This window comes from Haemaphysalis longicornis, unplaced genomic scaffold (genome assembly GCF_048455015.1).
Source record: "Haemaphysalis longicornis isolate Haplotype H1 unplaced genomic scaffold, Haemaphysalis longicornis Haplotype H1 scaffold_5, whole genome shotgun sequence".
Taxonomy (NCBI): Eukaryota; Metazoa; Arthropoda; class Arachnida; order Ixodida; family Ixodidae; genus Haemaphysalis; species Haemaphysalis longicornis.
In genome coordinates, this window is record NW_027526385.1 from 141,888,947 (window position 1) to 141,895,726 (window position 6,780).

The window sequence follows — 6,780 nt, forward strand, 5'->3', positions numbered from 1 at the left end:
CCTGCAAGGGTGTGTGGACTATTAAAAAATTTGTCGTTGAGTGGAATCACGAGGGACAAATTTGAAAACGCTTTCTAGATATTGTTTTGAGGTAGTCGTAGTAAATCATACTCTTAGTGAAAATTCAAAGTGATGCCACTGGGGCTTGTTCTCTGTAAAGTAAAGGTCTCGATCAGGAAAATCGCGGAAAAAATAAAAAAAATGCGTCCACCCGTTTTTATCATGATATATACATGGCTAGTCACAGATTGGGTCAAAATTAAAAGTGATGCCTATAGGGCGTGTACGGTATCAAAATGTTTGTCTCGGCGAATGAAGGTGAATCGGATGCAGTCATCGCAAATCACGGCACTGAATAATCACCTGTTCAGTAAAAAATATCTTATTTAGTGCCCCATAGGTATATTTGTGCTCGCGAATTGTTGGCGCGCCAATTGAAAGCTTGGTTGCTTCGGCACACTACAGCACTCAACATCCGTCAACAAGCCTGTGGTCCCATGACACAGCTTAGGAACTTTTGGGTTGATATGCCTTCTATGTAAACTCAGAAGTAAGTGCGTTGGCGCAATCAGCGAATTCCTCCGATACCGTGCGCATACTCCAACACACGCCCGGACGTGTAGTTTCTATATATTGCCTAGTAAAGGCAACGACATCACCCTGACCACAGTTAAGACAATCAACATCAATTGGGGATGAAAGTCGGGCGCCCCTCTGGCACGGCGAAATCTGACAGCTCTTGGACGCTTTGAACGTTCTCAATAAAGCACTGTTGGACTTCTTACTGACGACATACCAAATAAATGACACCAATTTTCGGTGCCGCCTCGACATGTCATATCTACGCGCGGCACTGAGCAACAGCCTGTGACTAAGACATCGTCTGCTCACCCCGCAGTCCCCAGGAATATCCGCCAGGTGTTACTTTGATTGTTAGAAACTGGCCGAACCAAAAAATTATGGTCAATACAATTTATAGAAGCGCGCTACAGTGAGCAGTGGGTTGCTGTAAATGTTGACCCTTCCCGACATTTAAAAATAGTTTCCCCACGCTCCATCTCCATCTTGACCCGTTGGCTGTTCACCAGCTTTGTTTTCGGGTCTACACGGGATTTTCAGACACTGCGACCCGCAGGGTGTAGACCAAGCCACGATTTAATGACAGCCTGGCCAAATGCGCAAGCACGATTGATCCATCAGAAGCACCAGATAAAAGTTTGTCAATGTTGTAAGAGCTTTCGTGAAGTAAGGTACTTCCTGAAGTAGAATGTTTATTCAACAACACAGCCGTCTCTAAAAACCAGTCAAAGAACCAACATTGGTGATGGTCTGTCAAGAAGAACACGAACTGTTCTCCAAAGTGTTTTCTGATAGGGATAATGTGTAAGGGAAATAAAGAATTTCCACGCTTCGGAGCTTCGCGCCTAAAATATTGTCATCTTTCAAAGCTCAACCCGCCATTACTATGTAGCATGTGTTTGATAAAGCTACACGCGAATCCCGACACGAAACAAATAATTGTACAGTCCCGACGAGCTAAAGACACAACTCCGAATGTTTAATTATGAAGTGACTGCACATAGTAATCTTCAATATGGTAATTTTCTCTCTCAAACCCTTCCCTTTGACACCATAATTTTCGTACGGCTACCATTCTAGCATCCCTAATGAGTTTGGGCAGTTTATCTACTCCTAACTATTATTGGTCAGCGGGTGCCGATTTTATTGGTCTCACAAGATTTTATTCATGAAATCCTTTTATTTCATACCCCCACACCGTGCCTGCGTTAGTTGGAATTATAACCTAATTTATAACTTTCCATGGCTGTCCCATTAAAGTAACAAAGAAGAAGTTTTTTATTTGTCCAAAGTGATTCCCCTCATGAAGACTTTCAATAGGATACCCTATGCGCCGCTGCCGTATCACTTTGATTTTTGACCCAATCGATGACACTCCATGACTGTGTCATGAATACGACCAGGCGGAATTTTTTGTCTATCGTGATTTTTCTTATTGAGACCTTCAGTTTGACACCCGACACGCCCAAGCACACCAAACTTTGAATGTAAACCATATATATGACTCACCATGACTATGTCACAAATATAACCAGCAAGCATGTTTATCGCACACGAATACCCTCACCGAGATCTTCAATTCGATACTCCACACACACAAGCGACATCCCAAAAAATTTTAAACCATTCTGTGACGCAATTTGACTATGCCATGATTACGACCAGAATGTATTCTTATTGGTCCAACGTAATTTCCCAAATCGAAACCTTTCATTTTCAGACCCCACACGCCTACGGGTCTTCATTATGAATTCCAACCTTTATTAAGACTCACCATAACTAGTCATGCTTATGAATACCAAGCATTTTGTTTTTGTCCCACATGATTTCCCTTCTAAAGACCTTCATTGATTCCCCACATGCCCTACTGGCACATCACTCCGAGGTTTAAGCCAATCTGTGAGTATCCATGACTCCTGTTCCCCAGAAAAAACTCGATTCTGGACCCCCTCTGTCACGAACACGAAAGCGGAGCCTACATCTCGAGTTGAGTATCCAATATATACGTACAATTGCCAGCAAGCACCGCTACGCATCCTGACAAACATGTATAGCCGTTATAAATATGAACGAACAATGTTTCAGACCTCACATGAGTTACGGTATCATGTCGTACTGAATTCAAGAGTTTGAGCTCACGAATTAGTACCCTTATTATTTTTACCACGCGTGAATTATAAATTCTCAATGGGTATAAAATCCGAGTCCATCTGAGCACGAGTAAATTCCTAGCCCGGGACAGTTGAGTCCAATGGAGTTCAAAACTCATTTTGAGTTCTGAGTACATTTTGAGTTGGAGTACAATTTGGGTTCTGAGTACATTTTGAGTTTAAGTACATTTTGAGTTCTGAGTATATTTTGAGTTGTGAGAACATTTAGAGTTGGAGTACATTTTCAGTTCTCAGTACATTTTGGGTTATGAGTGCATTTTGACTTCTGAGTATATGTTGAGTTTGAGTATATTTTGGCGTGAGTAGATTTTATGTTTGAGTACATTTATGTTTGAGTACAGTCTGAGTTTGAGTACATTTCGAGTTCTGAGGACATTTTGAGTTTGAGTACATTTTGGGTTCTCAGTACATTTTGAATTTGAGTATAGTTTGAATCCTGAGTACATTTGAGTACATTTTGAGTTTAGAGTATATGTTGGAATTTAATATATTTAGGTTCTGAGTACATTTTTTGTTTGAGTACATTTTGTGTTCTGGGTACATTTTGACTTGTGAGTACATTTTATTTATGAGTACATATTGAGTTTTGAGTACAATTTGAGTTCTGAGTAAATTTTGAGTTCAGGTGCATTTTGATTTAAGTACATTTTTAAGTTTTGAGTACATTTCGAGTTTGGGTACTTTGAGTTCCGAGTACATTTTGAGTTTAGAGTCCGAGTGAGTTCTTAGTGTTGCGCTCACTGTGAGTTTCAGGATGAGTGAGCACAGCTGTGCTGCTCAGGAATGAGTTTGAGCTCGAGGGAGACGTGATTCAAAAATAAATTTGTGACTGAGTTGGAGTGAGCCGCGCCAACTTTTTCGAGATATTTATTCGCAGCCAAGCGCGTGGCAGGCTGATTGCAGCTAGCATGATGCCCTTCAACGATCGTCCTGCTCAAGCATTTCCATTAAAAGGACACCACACTCTCAAACAATCTCGCAGAAGCGCGCATGCGCGAAGTTTATTGAATTTTAAGCCAGATTGTGCAACATGTGTCGGATGCTGTGCGCTCTGTTGTTCGCATTTCTTTTGAATGCGAACAACGATGCTTTTAAAGTTCTTTCGATGCTTAGTCTAAACGGTACTTTCAACTTCTGTGAAGTTGGTGAGCCCAAACAGCCTACTTTTCGACGAGACTGAGATTTCCCGGCATGATTCGTGCGGGAAGCTTTCTTCATTCTAACCTTTCCGCAGGATCCATAGTAAGAAGCTGTGTGTATCAGTACGAAAGGGTTCGATTTATGATAAACGTTAACGCTAGATTTTAACTAGGAAAAGATGACGATGGTAGAAGGAATGAGAAAGGGGAGTTTAGATCACGCGCAATGAAGTGCTATATTTATCAACATTGTGCACGTCCAAGTTGCTTATACCATAAAGAAAAAACATCAATAAGGCATTTACAACCAAATGTGCGAAACAGTACAATAGTCAAACTTGCAGTAATTCTAGGAACAATGGGTTATGTGGCTGGTTTCTTTCATTATTCCTTAGCACCGTGTGTCATGCCACTACGCTGCTGGTATAGTCGGCGCCGATGTAGAAGATGGAAAGCCCTGTTATGTACGTACAATGACGTTTTTTTTAAAAAAATGCTTTTAACTGCATTATCACCAATTTAACAGAAAGCTTTTCTCTTCATTTGTATTTACAACACAACGTTTTGTAATGTTCATATATGTTGCAGTAAAAATCTAATTGTTCGACTTTTTGGGTACAGTGAAAACGCGTCGTAAAACGAGGATGTCGCGAAACATCATCAGAAAACGAGCCTAGAAATACTTGTGAGAATTTTTGCAAGACTCCCTCCGTTTGATGTACAATGCTTTACAGGCTCGAAAACGCAAATTTCCAATGAACGTTATTGCTTAAGGAGTAATACAGTGCCGGTTCAAATCTCCCTGTATAAAAATAAACCTCTTACCGCAGTACGTTGACACATATCCTGCAATCCATTGTGGCTCATAGCACACACGATCACGACGAGGACACGTGGAAGCTCAGGCCGGTCAGAATAACCTCGTCGGCAATTCACGGCTGAGTTGAAAAAGAAGAAGACGTGCACAGTTTCCCGGCCGCACCCTAAGAGGAGATGCAAGTGGACAGAGGCGGAAGGGTTTGCGCAAAGGAACGGGTAGCGCCTAGCGCTGAGAGTGACGAAATCTAAAGTGGAGGAGAAAGTTACGTCAGAGAGAACCGATTGATAGAGCTCAAAGCGCGGGGAACAGAACCGCGGCACTTCAATTTTGTCAGCGGGCTAGTCGTTTCCTTCGCATGGGTATTCAAATAAGGCGGGCATGCTTAAAATTGCTTTGAATAATCGAGGTTTTTATGCATAGTATCTACGGCAAATTCGCTGGTACTTGACTACTCCCTCGTAAAACTTGGGTTCTACATAATACGGGGGTACCACTCCGTAAGCGAAACTTCTAAAATATCCTGCACAATGTCACTTTTCGGCTGGAACATAAATTTTGCTGCGCCTCACACTGCTTTTTTCCATTTTTTAGCATGGCGAAAGTGGCAAGAAAGGATATTGCTACAGTGGGGTCTGCGTTCCATATGAACAGTAACCGACGGGTTTCCTTCTGCAAATATATACAATAAACTTTTCTGGGACTCACTTATCTTCATTGATATTCCGTCTGGTTATTAATCATATAAAGTACTATTTCTTGTTTATAGTGACCACGTACTGCTAAGAAAAATGTTTGCAATAAAGCGTGCGATTTTGAGGAATGACTGAAATTGTTTATTTTAGACAAAGCCAGTGTGCTGGATTTTTGTTGTTTCTTTTTTTGTGCTGCCAGGTTCTTCTTTGTGGTTCCCATCGTCGGCTTTTGTAGAACACTGTCTTTGATGTATATACAGAAGTGCGCAAAGAAGACGTGCCTTAATTCCAAATTGGCTTTTTTACGTTTTTCAACATCTGCTCAGATGGCAGCTTAAAAAATCACAAACGATGTTAGAAATTTCTAGCACATATTGGCAGGCTATTCTTGGTGAATGTAAAAATTTGTGTTCTCGAATAAAATGCCTAAAGTGTAAATTGTACCTCTTCCCCTATAGTTGGGTCGACATGGTAAAAAGCCCTAGAAAATAAGAGCATTGGTAGGAATCCCTTAACTCTGCACGCTTACACTTGGCAGCCTTGTAGCTAACTATAGAGAATTGTTTATGGTGAGCCAATTTTGCAAACGCATGCCTGGGTAGACGTCTGCCGACCATATTTCGAAACGGTCTTGATTGAGCCGCAGAGGAACCGGATAACATACTTTCACCAGCGATGATACACATTTTTCTCTTGTTTTCACTGTGTAAGGGTTACTTCCTTCCCTTTGTTTTGCATAATTATGTTTCACAACCGTTATTTTCTAAGCTGTGGCAGTCATGTGACGAGATTTTTTGGGAGGTGTGATGATTTAAAGGCCAACTGCACTCGATAATGTCCGCTAATAGTGCACCTGAAAAGAGTGCAATATGCACAATTCTTTGTTTCAAATGCTTACGTGAGCGATGGAAACGGCTCCCATCATTAGGGTTTTGGGAACCGACACTGAATAGTATGTGGTAAGGAATAGTAAGTGGTAAGGAATAGTAAGTAGTAAGTGGTAAGGAATAGTAAGTGGTAAGGAAGAGTAAGTGGTAAGAATATTAAGGAATAGTAAGGCGGCTCTGAATGGCCGCCGGTTCTAGAGCGGCCGCTTTCGTTTCATCACGTATGGACGCCCGGACGATGACACTGAATAGTAAGGCTGCCATTGTCATCGTCCGGGCGTCCATACGTGATGAAACGAAAGCGGCCGCTCTAGAACCGGCGGCCATTCAGAGCCGCCTTAAAATGGGGGGGGGGGGGGGGTAGCGTCGCGTTTCAAACTGTTATTTCCACAGCAGAACTCCCACTCACTTTTGCCTAGAAATGGAGGTAGGCGCAATTCAGACACCGCGTTGCTATCAATCCAACAAAGTACATTGTACGACAGTCGTTTT

At 41.8% G+C, this 6,780-nt stretch overlaps 1 long non-coding RNA gene across 1 annotated transcript in view; it reads left to right on the forward strand.

Annotated features, from left to right (window-relative positions):
* Positions 1–5,401, forward strand: part of LOC144139417 (uncharacterized) — a 47,657-nt gene extending 42,256 nt beyond the window's left edge. Inside the window, exons 3-4 of the long non-coding RNA XR_013316200.1 lie at positions 4,285–4,353; positions 5,301–5,401. This is a non-coding gene — a long non-coding RNA (uncharacterized LOC144139417). The remainder of the gene's footprint in view (positions 1–4,284; positions 4,354–5,300) is intronic.
* Positions 5,402–6,780: the final 1,379 nt, after the last annotated feature.